The sequence below is a fragment of the Hetaerina americana genome, unplaced genomic scaffold, assembly GCF_022747635.1.
Source record: "Hetaerina americana unplaced genomic scaffold, ioHetAmer1.1.p SCAF_92, whole genome shotgun sequence".
In the NCBI taxonomy this organism is placed as follows: domain Eukaryota; kingdom Metazoa; phylum Arthropoda; class Insecta; order Odonata; family Calopterygidae; genus Hetaerina; species Hetaerina americana.
Window position 1 is genome coordinate 1263523 of NW_027287561.1, and position 13224 is coordinate 1276746.

Consider the following 13224-nt stretch of genomic DNA (forward strand, 5'->3'; position numbering starts at 1 on the left):
GACAGGTTTTAACTAAGCAAATAGCATCACAATTCAGCTGAGGGCAGTAAGCATTAATAGGATAATTTAGTTTTAAATCCATGAGAATTTTGATAATAAAACCTAAGCATAGAAAAATCCTTTGCCAACATCTAGTAAACCCATACTGGTAAAAATAATAGAGTTGTTAAACACCTTTTAAATCTCTTCAATAATGGCATTAAATTACAGTCAGGATTATCAAGACTCCTTGCTGACAATTATGCAGTGGCTCTTCAGTTTGGCTGCTTTCGGTGAAAAATATTTCCTTTGCATTGCATTAGAGTGATGTCTTAGCTCCCATCCAAGAGACATATGCATCCACAAAATACTCAATCTACACAGTCAAGCTTGAAAGACAACTTAGAATAATTGAAAGTCACATTAGGATAATGAGTGACACCATATCAGAGGTTTTATCCTACAAAATAACATTCAGACTCATAATCCATACTTCTGGAATAGGTCTTCTACATGCTATGTATATATATACAGGTCATGTATATGGAGATCAACTTTTGTGTCATTATTTTACTCTGCTTCCCATACCACTGGAATAGTGCATGCTGGGTCACTTAGTCCACTCAAGTAAAATGGTATATATTAAGTGATTAACCATGAACATAAGTGAAGAAATGTAGACCTGCACAGAAAATGCATTGTCATTCTTTCTCATTAGTCATCATAATTCTTCCTTACACTCTGTTTATCTAGCCTTGCCAAAAGCAATTATTCTGCTCTTGAAATTACAAATATTGAAAATTACCCAAGTGCTGTACTTCAAAGAGCCATCCGTCTTCAGAGATCATTGGAATTGCCGTAGTTGATCGCAACTCAAAATGTCAGCACAATCAGTTTAACTCTTGATTTGGAGTGTCTTCTGGCAAGTTGTGTTGTGGCAATGAATTTTGACTGAATGCTTTAAATTTCTAATAAGCAATTTACTAAGTGTTAACTCATTTTGATTTCAGCCATTAACCCTCTTAGTGCGGTGGGGATTCCAGGGGTACTAGTGAGAAGTGCGAAGGGTAATTTAAGAAAATGTATCACCTTAGGAAAAAAAAATTATGAAGTTATTTGTTTAGATATCCATATGCAGTTTTATTTTAAAATAAAATATTGTAGTTAATAATGATGTTATACATTTACATCATCTGAAAGTTATACATTTACATCATCTGAAAAATAAATGTAATTATTACAGTATTATAAATTTGAAGAATATTTTTTTAGCAATAATATTTCGATTTTTAGACACAATACTAATATTTTTTTTAAAACATTTTTCAATAAAACTACGATATTTAAATATAATAAAGAATCAAAAAGACATATAGAAAATATTATAAATAAATAAAGAAAAGCCAGTGAATTGCAAATTTTTTTGTCAGCCTCTACAAAGTTTGATTTTGTTGGAAAGGCTGATCTCACTGAGTCAAATTGGGACTTTTCCCCTTTCCTTGAGACTGCGGCAATGTGCTTACAATCTAAAGGCAGAAAAAAACCATGTTCTAACTCACAGAGAACTGCTGACAATGTAATCCAATACGCAGGGCGCAATTGATTAGATCAGATGGACGGCGAGAGAAACCAAAATGATTACAAAGCAGTGCTCTCATTTCCATCATATCAACAAAGTCTGAATAAGCAACTATATATCAACACCACCACACCATAACACATTCAAAAGATTACCAATGAAAACAGATTAGTAGCCTTTCAGTGGCTTTTCATAGTGGAAAGACCACCCAGAAAAAAAACGAGCAAACAATTAGGTTGAGCTTCCCGACATGTACAAAACTGAATGAAAAATTATAGTAAGAATTATACTTTTTGAAAAGCATTTAAAATTGCTAATAAAAAATTAAAAAATTAGTTATGTAATTCTATGGAATTCAACCTATCGATAGCACAAAAACCATAAATAATTAAAGAAAAAAACCATAAGTTACAACGATTTAAACAATAGCCTATGCAAGAGCCGATATATTGGCCCGCCGCACGAAGAGGGTTAATGTTTTCCCTACTCTTTTACATTTACCTCTGTTTCATGATGAGAATGAATATGGATGGTTGAATGATAATGGAAATAATGGAGATGAATATTTATGTTATCACAAAATATCTTCTCCGCCAATTCCCTCTTCAGGTTGATGCTGAGGATGATTCATGGGACCTCTTTTGGTGTGACGTCAGCCATCTAAAACTTTGCCTCAGTTATCCACCCACAAATGCCCAAAATGAAGTGAGTGCATCTGCTTTTATCGCATTCCCCCTCCTCCTCGTTGCATTTTTCATTCATGTACTATTTATGTATTTATTATCAGTGTAACCAGTTGCTGATTTAGTGATAAAATCAATATGAATGCAAATATAAATATTTTCTACTTAAGCAATACCTTCTTTTAGGTAGATTTTAATGCGAAGGGCACTTATGCAGTGTTAATAAGTTTACAGCCATTCTAGCTATAAACTTTTTAGGGCATAATAGAGGGTTTTCATCAAAACCTGCCGCCATGGCCTATGAAATAATGAATGTAGTAAAACAGAATTGAAGAATCAGAAGCTGCACAAATATGAACAACCTCCCTTAATACCCTTTGATACCTTATGAAATCCAGACCCCTAAACTGCTGGTCATCAATCATCAAAAGTCCTTGAGAAAATGAGGGTTGTTGACAGTGCTCTAGAAGCAGTGGCCTGAGATTTCTCAGTGGAAGTAAGTTGTAATGAATTTTTTAAGTTGCTTTTTATTCCAAAGGTTGGAGACATTGTCAAACCAAGAATTTAGAGTTCACTTCTGAGGGGAGAGTAATCTTTAATACAGGTAACTGAAGTGTTTGACATAAATCTGTTGCTATTGATCAGAAATTGCAATCGCCATTATCTTCATAGGTAAGTTTTTAGATGACCAATTAATGGTTGGTTTAAGACCCTTTGAGCTAGTGCATGTTCCTTGGACTTCCTCCAGCCTAACCTCTTTTTACCTTAAATCATTTTCACTTTGTCAGACTTTATACCAGTCTTCAACCTCATCATCAGAGTCCTCCTCTTTACAAATGCTTCCTTCACCAACAAAACTCTAATGCCCAGGCTCCCACATGCGTTTCCCTCTCAAATACTACCCAGATATGATAACTGTTCACCTGCTCTAATTAATCCCTCCTACTTCAATGTTTAACATAGCCTCCCTACTTTTTAAGAATGTCATATTTTCATTTTCTTATGGCCAGTCTTCATACACACCTTCATTGATCCTGTAATTTTCCCCAAGGACTGCAATCCCTTTGCTGACTGGCTGAATAATTCTTTACCATCCATGAACCAAAATAGCCTAATTACTCCACCATCCAGTTTCATTCCTGACCAACTTGTCATCATTAACATTTCCTTAACATTTAAGGTTGGTGGTAATCAACATCCCTGTCCTATTTTCCTGCTTTCCACTTCCCATTCTTGTTCTATCCCCACAACTTAGAATCAGTGAAAGTAAAAGCAAATTTCTTGGATGAACCTAATATATCTTCCAGCCAAACACCTTCCTCATGCATCTTATTAATCTATGAGAAGGGACTGTATACATCACTTCAGTCTGAGACATGCACATATTATGGATGTCTCCTTTCCCTTCAATTTAGTCATATTTTCTACAATGCATTCATTAATTCTACCCTATCAACAAAACAGGCAAATACATCCTGATGATATTCAATATTCCCCAATGGTAGTGACCTTGTCACGCATACCTCTCCCCCTCCCGCCCCTTACTGATCATCCGTTATCTTTTTTGGATTGGGAACTAACACTGATGGGCATAACTGCATAAGGGCTCTTCCCTCTGTCTTTCCCTAGATCCTGCAGTACTACTTAAGGGATTTCATCTATTCTCACAGCCATATTGGTTTTAATTTCCTTTAATTCCATTTCGTTCTTGTGATCAGCTGTCTTCGTTGGCGATATATTGATCTTTCTATGTTTAAACGGGCTGGTGTCATTTATTTATCATATCATTCCTCTTTGCATTCATTTTATTTCCTCTGATTCTTTTCTGGTTTGATAATAATTTCCCATTGTATCCCCAAACCACACAGGTCACAGTAAAGCCAACTGGGTAAAAGAAAGTCTTTCATTTCACCATAGGTTAAAAATTAATGTGAGTTATTTCTCATAATAAGTGAGTAATAATAAGGAGTAATTTTGTTCCTCTTCTGCATGAAAAATTATTCTTCATGGGCTTAACCATGTTTCAGGATGTTGAGCACTGGAGGTTCTAAAAACTTTAGCATTTTTAACCTGTGAAAGATACTGAACACCCTGAGGCCCTGATATCAATAATTGGAATGGTTACCCTAGGCTCCAATAATTTAAGTCTATCTGTGGAGAGGAAATCCAGGGGTGTTAAAAAAGGATGGTACACAATTTTTAACAATTACAATACTCTCCCACTCAGATTTCCAGGGCATAGTGACCCTCATGAGTCAAATCACACAAACACAAATAGGGTTTCATATTTCTGGTTTAACCTCAAGATGGTGGCCTAGTTCAATCATTCCAATCATTAGCCATTGCAAATTATTTTTTTAATTGCTAACAAATCATTCAAACAGGACTGATTTTTACATTCCATTCCATTCAGTCTCCCAAGTATAAAAATCTGGAGCCTCGGCAGCGTATTCCACATTTCCGAAACCATTATGAACTTTCCAGGAAAAATCTTCTAGTAAGAAATCTCAAAAGATTTCGGTAAGTGTTTCTATTTCTTATGATAAACTTATCTTGTCATCTATTTCATTTCGGGATAAAAGTAAAGAATATGTTCTGAGCAATGTTCTATGGTTGTTAGATTATAAATGCAGCAAGTCATTTTCAGTTAGTGTCATTCAGAATATAATAATGATTAATATCTCATTGATACAAATTATCAATTGAAATTAACACCATAATGTGCTGGAAATTTTTCATTAGAATTGAATAGTACTGTTTGTTGGGAATACAATTTGTGCACTCTTGCACTACCTTCAAAAGTTAAGTATTTATAGGATAAAAATAGGTGTCTGAAATGCTGAAAGAAAACAACTTCATAATTTCACATGCACAGTTTACTTCCATGGCATGTATTTTATTGCTGTGTGACATCATCAGGTAAAATACATAGCCTGTTATGTGGCTCTGGCTCATCCATAACAATTTTTAGTATCTGCCTTGAACACAATTTGCGATATCTGAGCTTTTCTGTAGAAATCAAGTGGTGCATCTAACAAGAGGAAATTAACCAGCCAGAGCACTTTGATCATGGATTGGATGGTGCACTTTTAGGATGGTAGGACTTTTAGATAGAACTCCTGGTGCACTTTTAGAATGATTTAATCAGTCTGGATGCTGGGCCTACCACTACATTCTCCATCATGCAAATTTATACGGACATTTTTGAAGTCTCAACACAAATGCCTAGCCTTTCCTTCACTCATTACTGGGACTCCATAAACTAGGCACAACTCTCAATGGACTAGGAAAGCTGATGATCCTTTTGGGAAGAAGGATGGCATCGCAGGATGCATTTTGCAAGTGACGGAAGCAGCAATTTTTATAGACATTGTTAGCTGCACTCAACAACAGACAAATTACTAGAAAATCAAAACAATGACATCAGTGGATTTGGAAACTTTTTATAGATGGTGGTGTATGTATACATGTTAGTTCTGATCCTCCAATATTTGAAATTAAGATAAAGGCCCTTACTTTTCGAATGTGCCTTATTATATAAACACTCACTTGCCTTATATAAACATGCATGCATATAAACATATGCACACACATTAATATACATATGTATTTATGTATATCATACCTGCATAAACGTGGGGATCAGGATGGTTTAGTGGCTAACGTACAGGTTTCCCAACGAGAGGGCCCAGGCTCAAATTCCGGAGATAATCAATATTTTTCAGTAGTATCCCTATCCCTACTTGAGGTGCTTTGTATCCCCTCCCCGGTCCACAACCTTCACCTGGTGGAAGGGCTTGTGCATTCCAATGACCCCTAGAGCTGTGCTGGCGGGAGTAATAATAGTTGCTCCTGGTAAGGTCACCTATGCCAGATAGGTCAAAGGGTAGGGGCCAGACAAAAGGTAGTCAACGCAGCCTCTGATCCTCCGTGAGGCGGCTAATATGGTGTCTGACCCCAGTGGGGTAGCCAGTACGTATTGGTGTCACGTTAGAAAACACTTTTGAGGAATGCAACGGAAAACCACCTCAGTTATCATTCCCAAGATTAACATGATAGACTATACAGAGATTTTAAGTCCTGGCAACTACGGAGCTCGGCCCAATCGGCCGTATGTCGTGCCCAGCAGCGGGGGAGGCAAGGCTTCCACGGTCGCCGTCCCACGAAACCCTTGCAAGGGAAAACCGGCAGCAGCAGGACACAAGACCCAGAAGAAGAAGACCACATTAGTTAGAATAAGAATGTGGAATGTTAGGACAATGATGAGGACAGGGAAATTTGAGAATGTTAAGCGAGAGATGGAAAGGGGAAATATCAATATTTTAGGTCTATGCGAGGTGAGATGGAAGGATAGCGGGGATTACTGGAGTGATAAGTATAAAATAATATACAGCGGCGGGGACGAGAGCCAACGAGGGGTTGCCATAGTATTAAATGAAGAGGTAGGGAGAAGCACACTCAACATAGAGCAGGTAATGGATAGAATACTACTAGCAGAGATAAAAGCAGAACCGATGAACTTGGTTATTATTAAGGTATACATGCCACCAAGCAACCATACGGAGGAAGAGGTCGATAAGATATACGATCAGTTAGAGGACATAATCATGTGTGTTCCCGCAGGGAAACATTTGATAGTGATGGGGGATTAGAATCCGACGGTAGGCGAAGGAAGAAATGGTGACAAGGTCGGGGACTACGGTTTAGGCACGAGGAATGACCGCGGGGAGAAAGCAGTTGAGTTCTGTAGGAGGTAGGGGTTAGGTATAACCAACACTTGATTTAAACGCCAAAAAAGACCCAGGTATACATGGAAAATGCCAGGTGACTCAGTAAGGTATCAGCTAGATTATATTCTGGTTAGACACAGGTTTAGGAATAGTGTGATTATTTCCCACAGCTTCCTGGTAGCGGATGCGGACTCTGACCACAATTTAGTTGTTATGAAACGTAGCGTACGTTTCAAAAAGATAAGGCAGGGGCGGCGAGTTGGAAAATGGAATGTAGAAGCATTCAATGGATTGAAAGAGAAGGAGTACCAACAGGCTGTAGAGGAAATCATGGATGATGGTAAAAAGCAGAGTAATATCGAATAAAAATGGGAAAGCATCAAGAAAGGTTAATCGAAAGCCGCAAAAGACACTATTGGAACTGTTAATGCAAAAAGGACTGGGAAACATTGGATAATGGATGACATGATTACAAAGATGAATGAGAGGAGAAAATGGAAGAATGTTAATACAGAATTAGTCAAAATGAAGTACAAAGAATTGAACAATAAATTGAGGCGGGCAACAAATAAAGCAAAAGAAGCATGTGGGTAGACGAAGTGCGAGGATATGGAAAGTCTACAGAGGAAGGGTGAATCGGTGCGCTGTACAGCAAAGTTAAATCTTTATAAGGAAGTAAAAAAGGGAGATCTATGCTAACAGTTAGAGATAAGGCGGGTAAGATAAAAGTTGACCCAGGAAATATCCAAGAGAGATGGAAGACATTGTATACCAAAGAGCTTAGACGAACAAAGTTAGACATTGAAAAGGAACATGACGTAGAGGAAGATAGCTTAGGTCCAGGCATACTAGACAATGAGATAGAAAGGGCATCAAGGGAGATGAAACTAAATAAGGCCGTGGGGGTGGATAGCATTCCTGTGGAACTACTGAAATGTTTAGGGGAAATGTGGGAGGAAAATGCTATATTATTATTATATTATTATATTATTAATATTATATTATTAATATTATAATATTATTATTAATAATAATAATAATAATAATATAATATAATATAATATAATATAATAATAATATTAATAATATTATTATAATAATAATATATTATATATGGACTAATTCGTAGTATCTACGAGGAAAGAATCTAGCTGGAAGACTTTGTGAGATCGATTTTAGTTCCTATTCCGAAAAAGGTAAAGGCTACATCATGTGAGGACTACAGGACAATAAGGTTGATTTCCCACGCAGCTAAAGTTGTTCTAAGGATCATAAACAAAAGGATAGAGGGTAGGGCAAATGATTACTTAGGGGATGATCAGTTTTAGTTTAGGAAGGGGAGAGTTATCCATGATGCCATTGCAGTAATGAGATTATTAATCAAGAGGAACACAGCCAGGAGGTATTTCGCTGTTTCGTAGATTTTGAAAAAGGTTTTGATAGAGTGAACTGGGAAAAACTAATGAGTATATTGCAGAAAATAGGAATAGATTGGAGGGAAAGGAGGCTGATCCGCAACCTGTACATGCCTCAGACTGCTCAGGTGCGGGTGCGGAACAGGGAGTCCAGATGGGCAGTGTTTGGAAGAGGTGTAAGGCAGGGTTGCCCATTATCACCGTTGTGGTTTAGCCTATATGCAGAGGAAATGATTGCAGAGGCATGGGAAGAGCTGGAGGTAGGAATGAAAGTGGGCGGGGAATTCGTAAAATCAGTTAGGTTTGCTGATTACCAAGCTTTAGTTTGTCAGTCAGCGAAGGGTTTGCAAGCATTGCTGAGTGAATTGGAAATTCAGTGCAACTGGTATGGGGTGAGAATCAATATTAATAAAACAAAGGTTATGCGATTTTCTAGAAAGAAAAAGGCTAAGCTAAACATTAAAATAGGAGGGCAAAAACTAGAGCTGGTAGAACAGTTTACGTATCTCGGAAGTGTTTTGGACCAACACAGTCAAAGTAGTGGGGAGGTAAGGAGAAGAGTTGCACTAGGCAAAGAGGCTTACGGAAGGAGGAGGGAGCTCATGACAGGGACGTTGAGTAAGTATATTAGGAAAAGACTAGTAAAAACTTTGACCTGGAGCGTAGCTATGTATGGCGCGGAAACGTGGTCATTGAAGCAGGAGGATAGACTTGAGGCTCTTGAAATGTGGGTGGGGAGAAGAATGGAGAAGGTGAAATGGACAGAGAAGAAAACAAATGAGGAAGTACTTGGTGTGGTGGGCGAAGAGTGGGGTTTGTTGGGAGAAATCCTATGGAGGCAGGAAAAGTGAATGAAGAGGGTGTTGACCGGCAGTGGGATGTTGAAGACTGTGATTGAGGGGAGAATGTTGGGCAAAAGAGGAAAGGGAAGGAACAGGATAGGGATGTTGGACGGGATGAAGGGATGAAGAAAGTACTCAGAGATGAAGAGGGACCTGATGTAGGGGGGAATGTTGTGTTTTTCTGGGGATCACAATTTGTTGAATTAGTAATTTTGTCCATCCAAACCTTAGCCGGTAGATTACCTAATAATAATGATATATACATATATACATACATATAAATAGATATATATATGTATATGTATATATATATATTTATATATTTATATATATATATATATATATATATATATATATATATATATATATATATATATATATATATATATATATATATATATATATATATATATATATATATATATATATATATATATATATATATATATATATATATATATTGTGTGTTACTGTGTATTGTACTATATATATATATATATATATATATATATATATATATATATATATATATATATATATATATATACATACATATATATACGTATAAACATATACATATATATATATATATATATGTATATCATAATAATTTTAATTTTTATTTGCCTGAGGATCGGGGACATTCATTTTCCAAGATATATGGCACGTCAATGATCATAATATAAAATAATATGCATACAAAACATAGTTAGATGCTCAGAAAGTCATTAATGTAGTAGAATAAATGTAGCATGAAAAATTCCCTCGCTTTAAATTTAAAAGTGGACATTTTTTAATACCCTTGATAACCTGAGGAAGGTTATAATACAGTACAAGTCCTATGTTCTGGTAGGAAAAACTGGACTCTCAATTTCTTATGAAGTTCACATGTAGAGGACTACAGGTCCTAGTATAATGGATGTGAATGCTATTCTTAGGGTCGTTTAGTATAAACAATAGCACATAGAATATATACACAGGGAAGGGAGAGAATAAAAAGTTTTTTGATGAGGGGTCGACATGGAGCTCTAAGGGGTGCATTGCACGTTAGTCTTAGTATCCTCATTTGGATTTTAAATACAACATGAGCACAGGGCAATTGGCCCCAAAAAAGAATACTAAAAATAACATGGGCATAAAACTCGCCATAATAGATTGACATAAGTACTTCATTATTGACAGTTAGCCTGATGGAACGTACCAAATAGCACACTGAACAGAGTTTTCTGTGGAAGCTAGAAATACGGCTATCCCAGTTTAGTCTACTATCCAGGGTAACACCCAGGAAGGAGGCATTATCACTCCTCGGAATAATCACATTGTCAAAAAACCCTGAAATATCTGTTAGAGGCTTATTTTTGTTCACAACGTATATTAAATTTGTTTTATCCTTATTAATTTGAAGAAAATGACGATCACACCACTCTTGCAAAAGGTGGGCAATATTGTTAGCACTTGATACCAGGCCGTTGATTGAAGAGGCTGACAGTAAGACATTTGTGTCATCAGCATATAGTATGGGAAGCATATTAGGTACAGAATTAAACATCCTTGGGAGGCCATTTATATATATGAGAAAAAGCAATGGGCCTAGAACAGATCCCTGGAGAACCCCGCAGGATATTGTTTTTGCTGGCGATACATGAGATATTCCATCTTTCATAACACACTCTGTTGTCTGTTGTTCAGAAAAGATTTAATCCAATTTTATGGAGTACCTCTTATGCCAGATTCCTGAAGTTTCAGTAATAACATATGGTGATTGACACAATCAAAGGCCTTGGAGAAATCAAATAATTAAACAAGAGATTCAAGTTTATTGTCTAGTTCAGACAATATTTTGTTTATACAATGGTAGTAAGCAGTGGTAGTGGACATGGAATTTCTAAATCCATGCTGGGAGGTTGATAAGAGTTTGTGCGATTCAAGGTATGATATTAATTGAGAATAAAAAACCAATTCAAAAATGTTATCGATTATATTAAGTATAGGTATTGGTCGATAAGAGCTCATGTGCTGTTTACTTCCTTTACCTTTGTAAAGGGGGATGACTTTGGTGCTTTTAAGGGATGATAGAAACTGACCAAGTCTAAGACATTCATTGACTAAGAATAATAAAGGGGGTTTAATGACATCAAAGGATTTTATAATGATGATAAAAAGAATGTTATCCGGACCAGTGGTGTACTTATTTCCCAATTTGTTTTAGATATTAGTCAATTCAATGTCAGAGCATGGGCGGAGAAATAGGGAATTACATTGGCTTGATGTTTGTCTATCTAAGCTTTGTTGAGTCACGTTGGATGAAAGATGTGATGTGAAAAAGTCATTAAAAACCATGGCAATATCAGAACTATCCTCAAGTATGATACCTTGAGAGTCCAGTAATCTGAGATTGGGGGTTAATGATTTAGGAAATTTTGACTCCTTGATAATTTTCCATATTTCTTTTGATCTGTTTCCAGCATTATATATTCTACGATCATTATAAGTTCTTTTTGCATTTTGAAGAAGACATTTGTAATTCTTTCTCATTGCCTTGTATTCCAGAGGTTCAATAGGGACCGTTCTGTTTTTGTAATAGAGAGCCATATTTTTCATGACCCTGGATGCATATTGGATTTCATCAGTGACCCATGACTTTCTGCCCTTAGACAGACGAATTTTTAAATTTAACGGGTAATACAGGAAAACAAAAATCAAAATAGGATAAATAGGTTGAGTAAAAACAATTAAAACCATCTTCAAAGGATCTCATGGAGTCAACATTGGTCCAAGCATGAGACACAAGCAAATTGCAGAAAGCATTTACATCCTCATCAGAGAACTTTCTCCTGTATTTTGTTATAATCTTGTCGGAGGCATTGATGCAGAATGTAGAGAGTAATGGATAGTGGTCAGAGATATGGGATATTATAACCTTGGTTTTCACGAATCGATAATCAATATTTGTAAAAATATTATGAATGGCAGATGCAGAAGTAGAGCTGACCCTGGTGGGTTTGTCAGTAGTTACATTTAAGTTATACAGGGAAAGAACATCTAATAGTTCTGATTTTTCCTTGGTGCCATGAAGGAGGTCACAATTAAAGTCACCAGTGACAATCAACAGGGGTTTTATCAGCCGAGTTATAAACATTGGTCAGAATGCTGGAAAATTTATCAATAAGCACATTGAAATTACCACAGGGAGAGCGATATATAGTGAAGATAAAAAAACTGATATCACAGAAGTGGACAATAGTCACACTGGATTCGAACACCTGTTCAACATTGAGACAATTATATGGAAAGGTTACAGAGCTAAAGGTTAAGTTCACAGAAACAAGAATTAGGACTCCACCATTTTTGAGTGTGGAGCGACAGAAAGCATCGGCCACAACATAGCCAGATAACTGGAAAGAAGCGAGTTCATTAGCTGTGAACCAATGCTCATTAATGCAAATTACATCAGGCTGGTGATGAGGGATAAGCACTTCCATGTCAAGTTGCTTGTTCCGCAGACACTGAAGGTCTATTTGGGAAAATAAAGTTTCCCTAATTAACATATTTAGGCCAAAAACCAGGCGTGAGTAGTGTAGCACCCAGATCATCACTCATGGTAATGCGAAATGAGGCATACTCCACTCGTGTAACCACAAGTTGCTCAATATCGGGAGTAACATTTGTGGAATCAGGCATCGTGCCGCATTTGCCCGGGCATTTGCACCATTTGTAGTCCTCATATAATGTAGCCTCTTTCTTGATTCTTCCCATTTTTCTTCGATAGTACTTAGCTCTTTACCATCCTCCATGATTTCCTCTACTGCCTGTTTGTATTTCTTCCTTTTCAAGCCATTTAATGCTTCTACATTTCATTTTCTAACCCGCCACCCCTGCCTTATCTTTTTGAAATGGACGCTATATTTCATGACAACTAAATTGTGGTCAGAATCCACATCCGCTCCCGGGAAGCTGTGTGAATTTATCACACTGTTCCTAAACCTGTGTTTAACC